Here is a 17,815-nt window from a genome sequence, read left to right on the forward strand (position 1 = left end):
TGGGGCATAATTGCTAGCTTTATACTGAGTAGGGTAATCACGATTCTATTTTTCTTCCGATCTTGATCCATGTACTTACCATACAATAGAATTAAGGAGTAACTAGAGGTGGTTGTTGAATGATTAATGACGTGTCAAATTGAAAGTTTGAAAATTAATAAAAACGTGATTTGGGCATCTGCATGGCATCACTCTCATTTTGATGGTGGTTGAATTTCATAAAAGTAATAATTATGTATTTTAAATGTAAACGTTTATTGACATCAAATTAACATTGAATTATGCCAAATGAGAAAGAGACATGTACAGTGTTGAAAAGTCGGTCAAATTCCTAGTTTATATACAATCTTTTTTTTATAAAAAATATTTTCTATGTTAATTTCTCATTATTATAATATGTATATTTTAAAATTTATAAAATAAGAAAAGATGTTAGAATTCTCTTTACACATATTTTGTGTTATGAAAGAAAAAATTATAAGGTAAAGATGTGAAAAAAAGTGAGAGATACTTGGTGGCGTGGAAACTTCCAATTTAAAGATGCAAATCTGGTGAGTAGGAAATTATGGAGCATTTTAAAGTTCAATAGTTGTATCTTATTTTTCTATCATTTGTAATATCATCATAAAGGTCTTAAATTCTTCATATGCACACGTAACGATGACAATGATGCGGGTTTGAAACAAGACACCCCATTTCAAAACTTTCCAGCCTCCAAACCTGTCCCATTTATTTATATATATTCTCATCATCGTCCAAAAATCAAATTTAAATAAGGCTGGATAGGTATAGGAAATTCCTATACTGCCCTATTTAACCTTTTTATTTTTATTTTTCAAAATTTTTAGTTTTTTTCATTGTTTATTTATAAAATTTTAAATTATATTTAAAATAAATAAAATTTATAATATTTTCTATAAAAAATATTATAGAAAATATTTTCTATGTTAATTTCTTATTATAATATTAGATTTTTTTTTTAAATTTATAAAATAAGAAAAGATGTTAGAATTATCTTTACACATATTTTATATCATGGAAAAAAAAAATTATAAAGCAAAGATATAAAGAAAAGTGAGAGATACTTATTAGTGCTGGAAAAACTTCCAATTTAGGGGTGTATATACGGTGAGTAGGAAATTATAGAGTATTTTAAAGTCCAAAAGTTATATCTTATTTTTCTATCATTTGTAATATCATCATAAAGGTCTTAAATTCTTCATATGCACACGTAAGGATGACAATGACATGGGTTTGAAACAAGTCATCCCCATTCCAAAACTTTCCAACCCATTCCAAACCTATCCCATTTATTTATATATATTATCATCATCGTCCAAAAAAACAAATTTAAATAAGGCTAGACAGGTATAGGAAATTCCTATACTAGCTCTATTTAACCTTTTCATTTTTTTTTTAAAAAAATTTTAGTTTTTTTTCTTTCATTTTTTTATTTGTAAAATTTTAAATTGTATTTAAAATAAATAAAATTTAGAAATTAATAAATATCCCATTTGGCATGGTTCAACCCAATGCACATTCTTAAAAAGAAATAGAAACATTTTTTATTAGGCAGACCAATACCCTATTAAGCCTTGTGAGTCTAAATATCCACTTATGTAAATCCCAAAATGAATTTGAGGTTTTCCTAACCCTAGTCATATGGTGAAACTCTAGGTATATCCTTAAAAACAATATGTATAATCTTAAAAAAAATATGTATATTTTTTAAATGCGTCAAGACCTTATTAGGCCTTATTTGAGTCTAAATATTCATGAATGTAAGTTCTAAAATGAATTTAAGGACTTCCCCTAACTTGTTAAGCATGGATGATCCATTGCCTATTTCTTTCATCTTTCTTTGCCCTTGCTTGGGGCATAATTGCTAGCTTTATACCGAGTAGGGTAATCACGATTCTATTTTTCTTCCAATCTTTATCCATGTACTTACCATACAATTGAATTAAGGAGAAACTAGAGGTGGTTGTTGAATGATTAATGACTTGGCAAATTGAAAGTTTGAAAATTAATAAAAACGTGATTTGGGCATCTGCATGGCATGTATATCCAAAGACCCTGCACCGTTTGGGGTTACAAGATGGTGCTACATCACTCTCATTTTGATGGTGGTTGAATTTCATAAAAGTAATAATTATGTATTTTAAATGTAAACATTTATTGACATCAAATGAACATTGAATTATGCCAAATGAGAAAGATGTAGGGAATTAAACCAAATTCCCAACCCGTGAGAAACAAAAAAATTAGAGAAAAAACACACGCCAAAGAAAAACAATTACACGCACAAGACAGTATTTACGTGGTTCGGCAATTTGCCTACGTCCACGGAGTTGCAGGGATATCACTATTATCAGGGAAGAATACAGAGTACTACATAGCGGCTACAATATTCTCTATATATATATAGCACGGCAACCCTACCATACTAAAAAACCCTAATTACAAAAGATGGTTCCACAATGGGCTACACGGGCCCAACAGGCCTCAATAAATCTCCCATTAAAAAAGTCATGCAATATTATTCGGGTCGGGTCGTCAAACCGGATCAAACAAAACTAGGCTCCACAAAGCCCAACAAAAGAGACATGTACAGTGTTGAAAAGTCGGTCAAATTCCTAGTTTATATACAATCCTTTTTTTTATAAAAATATTTTCTATGTTAATTTCTCATTGTAATAATATTTTTTTTTAATTTATAAAACAAGAAAAGATGTTAGAATTCTCTTTACACATATTTTATATTATGAAAGAAAAAATTATAAGGTAAAGATGTGAAAAAAAGTGAGAGATACTTGGCGTAAAAACTTTCAGTGCAAATATGGTGAGTAAGAAATTATAGAGCATTTTAAAGTCCAATAGTTGTATCTTATTTTTCTATCATTTGTAATATCATCATAAAGGACTTAAATTCTTCATATGCACACGTAAGGATGACAATGACACGGGTTTGAAACGGGTCACCCCCATTTCAAAACTTTCCTACTTCCAAACCTGTCCCATTTATTTATTTACATTCTCATCACCGTCCAAAAATCAAATTTAAATAAGGCTGGATAGGTATAGGAAATTCTTATACTACCCTATTTAACATTTTTTTTTTCAAAATTTTTAGTTTTTTTTCATTGTTTATTTATAAAATTTTAAATTCTATTTAAAATAAATAAAATTTATAAATTAATAAATATTATAAATATTTATAATTTATTTTTATAAAAAGTAATATTTTATGTATGTCAAAAATTTGAAAATAAATTTTTATTTAAGATTATATATAATCGAGGTGAGACTCGAAGAGATAAATCAAACTCAAACATACACACGCATGCATGCACAATGGTATGATGAAATGATACTTTTTTTATTCATGTATAATAAGTATGATTAGCCAAATTAACTATGTTAAAATCTCATATTCGTGTGTGGAGTTTTTTTTTGTCTTTGTATTCTTATAGTAATGTATTAGTATTAAAGCTTCTATCCGTCCTATGAGCACAATACAATACATAATTTCTTTTGTGTGAAAATATTGGTCCAATAACTTAAAAGTAAGGAATAGAAAATAACATCAAATTTTGCTTCTAAATATTTTAAATTAAGATTTAAGAAAACAAGAGGTACTTCAAAATTAATTATAAAACTAAAGGAGATATAAGAAACGAGCATATGGATTTCATTTCTAAATTGTTTAATAAGATTGAAGAAAACAAAAAGTATGACTATGTTTGGATTTTTTGTTCTACATTTGGTAATCAACTATTGCCAAAACATGTTTTTAAGAATTATTTTGAAAATAAGGTATTTTCTAAAAACATATTTTAATTATTTTTTTAAAAATAATTATATAAATATGGAAATTGATTGAAAATAAAATATTATATATAAAAATTATTTTTAAAATATTTGAAAATATAAAAAATAGCTAGATCAACAATATTCTAAATTCTTCAACATATATATTTTTAAGAGCATCAAAGAACTTTTTTAAAAATGGTTTTTTTTTATTTAAAAAAAGATACTTTAAAATTAATTATAAAACTAAAGGAGGTCCAAGAAAAGAGCATATCCGATTTTATTTTAATTATTTTTATAAGGTTTGAAAAAAACAAAAGCTATGAATATATTTGGAACTGTTCTAGAGAACAACGTTTTAATTTTTAGAATAGAAAAAAATAAAAACATGGTTGGTGGCCAATTGTTTCTAAAATAGGATTTTAAGAATGAATTTAGAAATGAGGTATTTTCTAAGAACACATTTTAATTTTTTTTCATTATCTTTTGGGAGTTATCTTAAAAGAGCAATTGCATAAATACGGTGAATGATTGAAAATAAAATATTACATATAAAATTTATTTTTTAAATACATTTAAAAAATAAAAGATAAGTTGAGGATATTCTAAATCTCTAATTTACTTTTGTTTTATATAATAGTAATTAAAGTTTTGTTTTTGAAATAAAAATTAATTTTTAAATATTTTTTTTTGAAAAATTAAAAAACAAATCTAGAACATTCTAAATCTCAAACATACTTTTTATTTATGAGAACATCAACAAATTGTTTTTGATGCATTTCACGTATAAGTTGTAACCCTTGTTTCTTCCGCAGCCCATGCATTTCACGCCTCTCATGCTTATCATAGTCATGTCCGTGTTATGGTTTTCTACCTTACGACTTTGGGTTTCAATATCTTTCATCCGTCATTTTTTTTTTTCCTTAATTTTATGAAGAAAAATTAGGAGTACTTGCTATTGTTCCCCCATGTTTTTCATGGGGTACAAAATTTCAATAAAATACAACAATAGCCCAAGGCCCAATAATAAAATTTTACTATTAAGTAAAATATCCCAAATCTTTTTTTGTTTGAACTGTTGAGGATATTTGTACAAAAATCTATAGAAACAGTTAATGTTAAGATTAGAGAAATAAATTATACAATGAAACATTCTATTATTTTTCAAAATGATGTCCAAAAAAATTACATTAGAATTCCAACACAACCATAATCTTCTTGAAAATTCTATTGCATTAATAAAGTCATAACAATCAAAATGAAGCTTAGGCAAAATATCTAGTATAATATTATTAGCATTAACTTTAGTTTAAGATAAAAATAAAATATTAGGAGTTAACAATTTTCTTTTTATAGTTTTCTAACTTTAGATGCAAAATCAGGGTGACCAACTCCTCTAACATTTCATGCCACACCCTTGATGGGATATGATTGGATGGTTCAAGAATTCCTTACCGCTCTTCTTCCTTTTGTAAGTTGTTTACATGCTATATATATATATATATATATATATATATATGATTCCAATGAATTTGCAACATGAATCAAAACTGAAAAAGACTAAGAATAGTCTACTTACCTCCAGCCATTGTAGTCGGTTTCAAAACTTGATTTCCAAACTCTGATCTCCCTTTTTTTAGATGGTGTTTCTAAAGATAAAAACAACAAACAAGTTCGGGACCATTTTTCTTTTAAAATCTTTATAACCGTGGCTTCCATCATACCACGTTGTTCTTGCCACCACATTGAGCAGTTGCTGGAATGTGCTCCTTAACCGCAGCGGAAGAGAGATGGTGGAGGACGTGGTCAAAGTGCTGGACCACATCATGAAGTGTTGAACGTGTGAACGTGTATTCAACTTACATTCTCCCACTTGGTCCACACCTTTAACCTAATGTCCTAATTCATTCCATTAATTATCCCATTAAGTAACAAATACATGAATCATGACGATAAGTCCTCTATTTAACGAGTGTTACCTTCCATGTATTACAGTGTACTCATTTCTTAACATTATACTTTATGTGGCAATATTACTTAATGAATAAACCCTATGTTCATTCTTGGTCCAATGAAGTTGAATTTTCTCAAAATTAAATAAAAGTGCACACCAATATGAGAAAACATCATAATAAGAGTTTGTACAATAGAAACTACATAAGGGAACTAAGTTCCATGTTCACTACATGATCCTTGAATTTCAATGGTGGCATGCCCTTAGTCAAAGGATCAGCGATCATCAATTCAGTGTTAATGTGCTTAATAACCACTTTCTTTTCTTTAACACGTTTTCTTATGGCTAGATACTTAATGTCGATGTGTTTGCTTCGACTTCCACTTTTATTGTTCTTCGCCATAAAGACTGTAGCTGAATTGTCGCAATATATACTCAATGGCCTAGATATTGAATCCATAACTCTAAGCTCGGAAATGAAACTCTTAAGCCATACACCATGTGAAGTAGCCTCAAAACAAGATATCTCAGCTTTCATAGTAGAAGTAGCAGTCATGGTCTGCTTAACGCTCCTCCAAGATATAGCTCCATCGGCTAATATAAAAATGTATCCAGATGTTGATTTACGTGAATCAACACAACCAGCAAAGTCTGAATCTGAGTAGCCAACAACCTCTAAATTGCTTGTCCGTCTGTACATAAGCTTGTAATCTTTGGTTCCTTGAAGATATCTTATCACTTTCTTTGCAACTTTCCAGTGGTCCTTACCTGGGTTACTCTGATATCGTCCTAACATTCCAACAGTAAATGCAATGTCAGGCCTTGTGCAGACTTGAGCATACATCAAACTTCCAATTGTAGAAGCATATGGAATGTTCTTCATTTGTTCCCTCTCAAGATCGTTTTTCGGGCATTGGTCCATATTGAACTTATCACCCTTCACTATAGGAGAAACACTAGGTGAACAATTCTTCATCCGAAATCTCTCTAAAACTTTATTGATATAGGTCTCTTGAGACAAACCTAAGATACCTTGAAATCTGTCTCTATGGATCTTAATGTCAATGACATAAGATGCCTCACCCATATCTTTCATGTCGATATTTTTAGAGAGGAATTGTTTTACCTCATGAAGTAAACCCTTATCATTGGTTGCAAGTAAGATGTCATCCACGTATAAAACAAGAAAACAAACTTTACTCCCATTGACCTTAAGGTATATGCATTGATCCATAACATTATGCTTTAAATGTTATGGAATTTTAAATACCATTGGCGGGATGCTTGTTTTAAACCGTATATGGATTTCTTAAGCTTACAAACCAATTGCTCACTATCACTAGAGGGGAATCCTTTAGGTTGTTTCATGTAAACCTCCTCCTCTAGCTCTTCATTAAAAAATGTTGTTTTCACATCCATTTGTTGCAATTCCAAATCAAAGTGGGCTACTAATGCCAATATAATGCATAAGGAATCTTTCTTAGATACGGGAGAAAAGGTTTACGTGTAATCAATTCATTTTTTCTGAGTGAACCCCTTTGCAACAAGTCTGGCCTTGTATCTCTCAATGTTGCCTAATGAGTCTTTCTTTGTCTTAAAAACCCATTTACAACCAATGGTTTTTGCACTATTAGACAACTCAACAAGGTCCCAAACATCGTTGCACTTCATGGAACTCATCTCATCCTTCATGGCATTGTACCACAATTCTGATTCTTTACAACTCATGGCTTGTGAAAAAGATTCGGGATCATTTTCGGCTCCTATATTATAGTCACATTCCTGTAGATACACTACATAATCATTAGGAATTGCTGACCTCTTAGTTCGAGTAGACCTTCTTAAGGTTGCACCAATATCTTCTAAGGAAGTATGAGGTTCAACTTGTTGTTCAGAAGTGTCAGGAAACTCCTGATCAACTTGATCTACTGGAATGTTGTCAACAGCTTGTTGAACTTCAACGACTGGTTGAACTTCAACGATTGTTCGTTCTACACCCGATTGTACTTGAGGGGTGTTATGAACAATAAACAATCTATCACTTGAAGTGGAAGGTTGAGACTTTGTATGATCAATATCAGAAACATAGTTTCTGAATTGATCGCTCCCACTGACCAAGTCATATTCAAGAAATTTAGCATTTCTCGATTCCACAATCCTAGTGCTGTAAGATGGACAGTAAATTCTGTACCCCTTAGACTTTTCAGCATATCCAATTAAATACTCACTAATAGTCCTTGGGTTCAGTTTCTTCTCCTATGGATTATAAATTCTCACTTCAGACGAGCATCCCCAAACGCGCATATGTCGCAAACTCGGTTTCCAACCTTTCAATAACTCAAATGGTGTCTTTAGGACAACCTTGGTTGGAACTCGGTTTAATATATACACTGCTGTCTTAAATGCTTCAGTCCACAAGAATTTAGGAAGTTTTGAGCTGCTAAACATACTCCTCACCATGTCCAATAAAGTTCGGTTTCTTCTTTCTGCTACATCATTTTGGTCTGGAGAACCAGGCATGGTGTATTGGGCAACAATCCCATGTTCTTGAAGAAACTTTGCAAATGGCCCAGGTGATTGTCCATCTTCCAAGTATCTACCATAATATTCTCCACCTCCATCTGATCTCACGATCTTAATTTGTTTACCATATTGTTTCTCTACTTCTGCCTTGAAAACTTTAAAGGCTTCTAAAGCTTCATTTTTATTATGAAGTATGTAGAGATACATGTATCGTGAGAAATCATCTATGAAAGAGATGAAGTATTTCTGACCATGAGAGTCCATGTCAAGACTACATATATCAGTATGTATGATCTCTAGTATGGTAGAACTCCTAGTAGCACCTCTCTTTGACTTGTTGGTCTGCTTTCCCTTAATGCAGTCCACACAAGTCTCAAAGTCAGTAAAATCTAGAGTACTAAGTATCCCATCATTCACCAATCTTTTGATTCTATCTATGGAGATATGACCTAATATCTGGTGCCACAATGTAGAGGAATCCTCATTAACAACACATCTTTTAATGCCAGTTTGGACATGCAATGAATTACATGTGGTATCATTTTGTAAGAATATGCAATAAAGACCATAAGACAAAATACCATTCCCAACACAATCAGATTTATAAATCAAACTGAAAATTTTTTCTGAAAAATGAAAGGAATATCCAAACGGTACAAGTCTAGAAACTGAAATCAAGTTTCGTGAGAAACTTGGTCCATAAAAGGTCTTTTGCAATTCTAAAACAAAACCACTGTTTAAAGTTAAATAATATGTCCCTATTGCTTCCACATGCGAGCCCATTTTGTTTCCGGATAAGATGAATTGCCATTTCTGAAATTTCAGACATTTCTTCTTCACGTGTCCTTTCTTTTTACAGAAAAAACACTTTTCATCTTTCTTAATGTCAGATTTGGGAGGAATTTGTTGCTTCCCTTTCTGACTAGCTTGAGATTTTCCTTTCTTTCCTTTCCTTTACGTCACCAGCATGGCACTTTCTCCCTGTTCCATCAATAACCTTCCTTCCTCTTGAACACACATGGTCATCAATTCATTGATAGACCACTGAGTTTAGAGATGACAGGATAATAAGTTTGAGGACATACCTTATCTTAAGTTATCCCCTATTTTTATATCTATTTCCATCATGTTTGCAAGTGTTAAGAGATTCCCATGCCTACCCTCCCCATTTATTTTTATTAAATTCTTAATATTTTAATTTTAATTTTAATTTTTAAAATTTTAAATTATATGGAAATCTTGTATAATTTATAAATAAATATTATAAAATTTTATAACAAATTTTAATTTTATATATGTTAGAAAAAGGTGAAAAAAAATCAATTAAAATAATTTTTTATTTAATATTATATATAATTTGAGGTATGATGAAGTGGGATAAAGTCAAACCTAAACTTAACTTAGGTTGAAAGAAATATTCTCAAATATAATTAAAATTATGTCAAAAAGTTGTTAATTAAATAAAAAAGAAATATTTATAACCTAACTAGTTTATAAACTGTTTAATTTATATAAATTTATTAATTTTATATAAAATAACTTACAAACATAAATAACAAACTAAAGTAAATTTGATATATTTAATTAAAAATATTTTATAATTAAAATACTAAATAAAATTATAAAGAAGTATAAAATTAAAATTTTCTAAAAAACACATATGAAGCATTTTAAAAATAATACTTTTATAAATTTAAAATATTAGACAAGTTAAACTAGTTATAATGGAGTTAATAAGTAATGAGTTAAAATCCTATTAACAAGCTTAAAAGATTACGGAAACCTTGATATCTTATGTAATGGGACAACCTAGAGAGGCAAGGGGTGGGTTAAATAGGTAGTTTTTAATTTTCATTTTTGTTTGAAAATGAAAATTTTAATTTTTATATATCCTTTGATTAAGATGTGATTAATAAACAAAAACAAAAAACATTCAATCACACAAAAAGACATATGGTGACAACCTAGAGAGAGAAGGGGTGGGTTAAATAGGTAGTTTTTAATTTTAATTTTTGTTTGAAAATGAAAATTTTAATTTTTATATACCCTTTGATTAAGATGCGATTAATAAACAAAAACAAAAAACATTCAATCATACAAAAAGACATACGGTGACAACCTAGAGAGGGAAGGGGTGGGTTAAACAGGTAGTTTTTAATTTTCATTTTTGTTCGAAAATGAAAATTTTAATTTTTATATATCCTTTGATTAAGATGTGATTAATAAACAAAAACAAAGAACATTCAAAGACATATGGTGTATGTAGAAAACTACCCACTTACGGATATGAAAACAACAAAGTAAATAGATTGTAAAACTAAATCAACTAAATATAAAAAATTAAGTATATAAATTTATCTGGCTAATTATTACTTCTAGAAACTTGCATTCTCAAAACTTAGACTAGTCTTGATGCCGATGAAACAGTACCTTTAAGCTTCTTGGTGGACTCTTTACTAATTTGAGGGAATACAATCTTGCTTCCACAAACTCACAAACAAAAGATTTTTATTTTTGAGAGCATTGAGTTAAGGATAAAGGATAATGTCATAATGTTTACAATGCATGCCCAAAAACTGCGCAAACGTGCATGAGACATATTTATAATAGAGAAAAAGAAAATCCTAGTGGAGTTAGGTGAAATTAGAAACCAAAATTTATCAAAATTGAAGTTAGAAATTTGGTAATACTAGGAAACTATTACAATTGTGTAGAAAAGAACTTGAACGCTCAACCGCCATTCAAGAGTGCTAAGGGCTTTGGGCACTCAAGCGACATTGAGGGCATTGGAGCACACCTATCCAATTTTCTCTTATTTTATTTCCAAATAAATTTTCATTTTCTAATTATTTTTTATGTCCAATTCCCCCTTTTTTTTATGTCAATTTTATGCCTTTTTAACCATCACATAACTCAATAATACTTCCTTATATTATGTCAAATTGATATTGTAACAATGCACAACATATATAAACCGTAGAGTTCTAATTCATGATGAATGAAATAAAATTATCAATATAAATAGGTTAGAGTTATGTTAATGGATTATCGATACCAACTTATACAAAATCAACCATACTCTAAATAAACAAAAATAAAAACAAAAGACAAACAAAAAAAAAAGATTATGGCACTTGTATCGAAGAATTTGGGTTTGAAGATGAAGAATATTAATAAGTTTAATTTAGGATAATGGTAATTAATTTAGAGCCTATTTTAAATTTAGAAATAATTGGATTAGGTACTGTTTGAACTCACGTTAAAATTAATTTAAAGTTCAATAAAGTTAAATAGGAGTAAATTATTTCATCAAAATTTTAAATTAATATAGTCATTTATGATTTACTCAAGATTATCATCAAAATAATATTTTTTATTTAATATTATATAATTATTTTAGTTAGTACTAATTTGAGGTTAGATTAGTCTTTTGAATAAAAAAACTTAATTATCATTAGTTGAAAAATAAATTTTTATTATATATGATTTTCTAGTAATAACATGAAATAAATTTTATACTATTCAATATTATGTGGTGATTTAATTAATAATAAATTGAGCTTAATCAAAATTAATTTATATAATTAAATGCTTATTTTTTGAATAAGGGTAATATTGTAGGTAGCTACATAAACCTTTTAGATGATATGGTGGATTCCATCCACCAAAAAATGGTCAACTACCAACAGCTTTGACCAACAGTTCAAGGGATGGAAAATCAATTCCAAAAAGTAAAAAGTGTTTAGTTTTAAAAATCATACCGAACCACTCAAATCGATGATTAATACCGATGGCATTATTTTAATGTTAATACCTCTTAACCCATTTTTCCACTCTAGAGGTTTAAATGCGATGGGCCTCATCGGTAGGTATGGCCAACATATGGCCCGGGGGCCCCCCTTCCCCACCCCAAAGTTGGGTTTAAAACTAAACCTACTATTTTAAAGGATATGAATGATCTGTCTTCAAATCATACATACGACTTTCATGGAATATTGTTTTCATAGAATTTTATATATATTAATGAGATCGAGTATGAAATTTTATTTATTGAGAATATGTTTCCCTCATCTTTATGTTAGAAGTGAAAATATTATATTTTACATATTTTATAATTGAGTTGAGGAGACTATATATGTTTTTCCCAATGTTTTCATTGATCACCCCCAAGTCGAAATAAGACACAATTTGATGTCGATGGCATATGATCATTTATAATAATTGTTAAAAAGCACCATAAATAGAATAGAGTTGATATTAGTTTTGATTACAAACACCTATGGAAGAAATTTAGCTTAAGGAGTAAAATGCATTACTGCTGTGATGCAATCAATGTGAAGAACAAATCTCTATTATCTTATGGCTGAATCCCATCTTTCTTTTGTCATATCTCTACATAGAGATTTCAGAGCGACAACCCAACAAGCTAGTCATGATCCTTGAGATTTTCCCCTTTTTCTTTTTGTCCGTTTTAAGATTAGGGATGACAATGGGATGAGTTTTTTCGGGTACCCGCCCCTAATGGGACGAAGTTTAAATTTAATAAACGGGTTTTAAATAGGTATGAGATTTTTTTTTTAATCTGGGGCGGGTTCGGGTATTACCCCATCCCACCCCGCCCCACCCCACCTCACCCCGTTTACATATAAAATTAAATTTAATTTAAAATTCTATTTTACTATTTTTAATATATAGATAATAATAAAAAATTTAATAAAATAAGTTATAAAACATATAATAATTTTATTATTTATAAAATATATTTATCTTAATGTAATTAAAAAATTTAAAAGTAATTTTTTAAAAAAAAATTAAAAAAAAAAAAAAAGCTAAACGGGGCGGGACGGGTATGAGAATTTCCCATACCCACCCCCCGTCCCGCCCCGTTTAATTTTTTAAACGGAACGGGGATGGGAATTATTTTTAATAAACGGGGCGGGGTTGGGATAGGGCCGACCCGTCCCGAATCCGCCCCATTGTCATTCCTATTTAAGACTATTTAAAGAAATGTTTTGTATCATAGGAAAACTATTGTTGGCAATAGTACAAACCAAACAAATTTGCTAACTCTTGGAATTTCTACGTGAAATCAACAAGACTCGATCTCTATCTCTAGTATTTGTGCACATAACTAGTCTAGGGAAAGCCTTTCTCGTATTTCACTGCATCACATTTATCTTTGAACTTCTATAATTTTTTTCTTCCCTCCATCCTACCCCAAGTGAAATAATACAAATTACTCAAAATTATAGCAGCATGGTAGCTTGACAGTGAAGCAAATATTATATTTCTTTATTAATGACTGCATTAATGAGTACAGGAAAAGACATCCTGTTTTCATAATCTAATTATAATCCATCTGATATTTTTTCAGGACACATGTCCAAGTCGGTCCTTAGATAAAGACAAATATATATTATGGTTTGATGGGAACGGCCTGGAGAGGTTGGGCCTTCCTCAATGTAAATCCGAACTTCTCAGTCATGTCCATGTCTTCTGGTTTCATACCATCTTCAAGCTTCCAGTCAAAGGAGTGAAGGAGAGAAGCCAACATCAAGTGGACCATCCTATGGCCTAATAGCAATCCAGGACAGATTCTTCTTCCAGCACCAAATGGAATGAGCTGGAAATCTCGACCCTTGACATCGATCTCGCACTCCAAAAACCTTTCAGGCACAAATGAATTAGGGTTGGTCCACAACATGGGATCTCGGCCAATAGCCCATACATTGACAAGAACTTGAGCATTTTTTGGCACTGCATAGCCTAATATTTCTGACTCCATTTCGGTCTTTCTAGGAACCAGAAATGGGACTGGTGGGTGCAATCTGAAGGTTTCTTTTACTACTGCTTGTAAATAAGGAAGCTTTGAAATGTCCGATTCTTCAACTATCATGCCTTTGCCTAGCACTTCATCCAGCTCACTTCGAGCTTTTGCCATTGCTTTTGGGTTGTTCAATAATTCCGCCATTGCCCACTCTACCGTGCTCGAAGTGGTGTCAGTTCCCGCAGAAAATAGGTCCTGGCATGGAGAATAATAATATGAGAACAAACAGTACAATTATAATAATTTTTGCTGAGTCCCACCACTAGGACCTCCAGTTAAGTTCTTCATATTGATGTAAGCAAATAGTTGCTTCCGGTTTTTCAAAAGAATGATACCCTCTATGTAAAAAATTTAGTGGACAAATCAACTATTTTTAACTAGAGCATGTCAACCCATCAAGCAAATTCCACCACACCACGGGATGGGAAAAAAGAAAAAAGAAAAAATTACACCAATTATGAAGAAATACTTCTCTTCCCAAACTCTTTTTCAAAGGACATAAGTTTCCCCAATTTGGAAAAAGCTACCTGCCATAACTGGCGTAAGCATTTGGAATGCAGGTTATTCTGCTTCCATGCCTGCAGGATAATGATGGCCCAATTCTTGCTCCAAAACGGCTTTACATCCCTTAGATTTTAGATCTTTCTTTTTTAAGTTTAATTCTAAATTGAACTTAAAATTAAATAATATTTAATAATATTAAGTATTAAATAATTTATTTTTATAATATTTTATTTTTATTAAATATTTAAAAAAAATAATATATTATTTTTTTATTTAAAAAAATTAAATATTTTATTCTTTTTCATTCAACAAAAAATTTATAATAAATTTTAAAAAAATAAACAAGTTAAACATTGCTCCTAACAAAAAGTAAAAAAAAAAAAAAACACCTTGTCCACACTATCTTTTTTGAAAATTAGAATGTCATTTTACCCGGTCCATTAGGAGAAGCAGAGGAGAGAAGCAAATCACTTACCAGGCTTCATCGTTTAAAAGGAAAGCACTCTAGTCAAGCTGAAACTGAATAAAAATCCAAGATCACAAGATACGTACCACAAGCAGATGTTTGATATCGTTGCTACTCAACTCATGGTCATGTTGTTTGTTGAGATTGAGGAGGGAATCCAGTACATCATTGTTTGCCGAAGAAGCCTTTAATTGCAACCGTTGATCGATGATGCCATCAAAAACCTTGACTAGTTTATAAAAATTGGCTGTCATCTTTTTCTGTATTCCTTGTGGATCAATGAAACTAAGCCCTGGAAAAAAGTCTGCAAGATTAGGCTTTCCAGCTTCTTCCATTATACTCCACACTAGATCCTTGAACTCTTGTGAAAAATTGGAATCATAGTGAGCCAAATCAACAGAGAAAATGGTGTTTGATAACAAATTGAGGGCGGTTGTTGAGGCCGCTCTGCCAATGTCGACTGCCCGGCTGCTGGTGCAACTTTCATGAGCATGATCTAGGAGTTGTTGCACAATTCTTCGGCGCAGGGCTCTGCAGGCGTCAATACGAGGCAAGGAAAGCATCTGCGTGCTGCAAATCTTCCTGAGGTTGCGCCAATGAGCGGATGCCGGTAGAAAGACCACTGAAAATTTGTGATGGTTCACGGCTTGGACGGCATTGAGGACAGCCCTGCTGGAGAAGGCTTGGTCATTTTTGTTTAGCACTTGAGGAAATGACTATGGTGGTGGTGCTCCCTAGCTTGAGAGACATTAGAGGGCCATAAGTTTTGGAGAGAGTTGTGAGTGATTGGTGCGGTTTATCGCCAAGTTCAAGGAGGTTTCCGATGATGGGGAAAGGGCGGGGGCCTGGCTGAAGCCTGGCCATGCCGAATTTCCGCTTGCTGGAGCCAAGAGCACTAATTGGGGCGTTAATGCATGACCAGAGAAAAGAAAGTAGAAGAAGCAGTATGCTATAATTCATGGCTTTTTACTTTGTCAAACTTGTCTACCTTCTTTGTCTATATATACTACCAGAGGTTGCATCTCAACATTGATTACATAATAGTTTTTCAAGTTCACGGGAGTGCATACAATGTTGAAGTTGAAAAAGAAAGAGTTGAGTAGGTCAGATTGGTGGGACAGTGCATTTAAGAGGGGGGGTACGTCCACCTGATCGCCTACAGCTAGCATTCAACTTGAGTAGAAAGGTTCATGGAATAGGGCTAATTTTAACCTGAGGCTTATATATACTAGTTCAAATATAGACTAGAGAAATTAAGTGAAAACTAAACAAACCCGAAAACACTAACAATCGGAAAAAGGAAAATAAAGTTTAGACACTTATCGAAATAAGGGTAACTGAGGTTTCATAGAGTATTGTCCTTAAAGTCGATTTGCTCTTCCCAAAAATTAATCTCAATGATACAAAGACTAGCATCCGATCTTTAGGATTCAATAGCCAAAACTTCATCTAAGGTGTACTCCTTGAATGAGGTACACCACAACTCAAGTAGTTGGGAATGCTTTTGAGATTTTGAAGTTCCTTTAAAAAAATATACGAGACAAGACTGACTACAGGAAATCTATAATAGTAGATACACGAGATGATGCGCGTTAAGGATTTTCGAATGGGCTACTTGATATCACAATGGATGAGCTTAACTTTGATGGGCGCACGAGACTCCCTGTTCCCCCTTCACGAGCCAAAGATGAAGTAAAAGTAGTAAAAAATATAAAGCACATTAAGTGTTCAATTCCTTTTTGATGTAAGATTGTTTACTTAATGCTTATGCACTCTAATACACATACTCTTCCATCAAAATATACTCAAATTATCATTAGTCTAAAAATTGATTCAATACTTCTATTAATTTGAGACAAGTGGAAAGTGAATGAAATTAATAAATGGACAAAATACAAAAGATATTTAAAGATACTTTAAAGTAAAAATAACCAATTATATATATAATCACATAAGGGGAGATAAATGAAACTAATCTTGTAAGTATATTGAATGTAAAGAAAAGTACAAAATATTTATCTTTGGAAAAATACAGGACATGAATGGATGCATGGTCCGTTGACTTCTTTTTTTCTCATCTCCTCCCTCTATCCTTTATGATATTTTCTTTGTGATATTTAGAAAAGGGGTAGGAAAGGGATTTCGAGCATCAACAAGTTACGAGAAATCTAATCACCTTCTTGTTCTTTTGTCCCTCCTCTGTACACTAAGGTGGGCGTTTGTATCTTTTATATACGACAACACCTTCATTATTTGAAAAAGGTGTTAGAAAAGGATCTCAACCTTCATGCAACAAGTTGTGACTTGTGAGAAATCTAATCATCCTCCTTTCCTTTTGTTGTTACTCTATGTAATAAGGTGGGTACCCCTTTTGATTAGGGTGTAAGAGAGCGACTCCAAGACTCTCCAACCATCACCAAGTTGTGAGACATCCAACCATTTATTTAATGTCAACCTTCATGCACCAAGTTGTGACTTGTGAGAAATCTAATCATCTTCCTTTCCTTTTGTCGTTACTCTATGTAGAAAGGCGGGGACCCCTTTTGATTAGGGTGTAAGAGAGGGACTCCAACCATCACCAAGTTGTGAGATATCTAATCAACCATTTATTTAATGTCCTTCAAGATATTTTTGAAAGAGTTAGAAAAAGTATATCAAGATTTTTTTAGAGTTAAAAAAGTGGATAAGGGTATGATGTTGATATTGTGATATCCCACTTTAAACCACTTCT

General features: G+C 31.4%; 1 pseudogene; it reads right to left on the reverse strand.

Annotated features, from left to right (window-relative positions):
* Window positions 1–13,558: 13,558 nt before the first annotated feature.
* On the reverse strand, window positions 13,559–16,076 carry LOC100242120 (cytochrome P450 76T24-like; annotated as a pseudogene).
* Window positions 16,077–17,815: the final 1,739 nt, after the last annotated feature.

Source organism: Vitis vinifera, chromosome 15 (assembly GCF_030704535.1).
Source record: "Vitis vinifera cultivar Pinot Noir 40024 chromosome 15, ASM3070453v1".
NCBI classification, from domain to species: Eukaryota; Viridiplantae; Streptophyta; class Magnoliopsida; order Vitales; family Vitaceae; genus Vitis; species Vitis vinifera.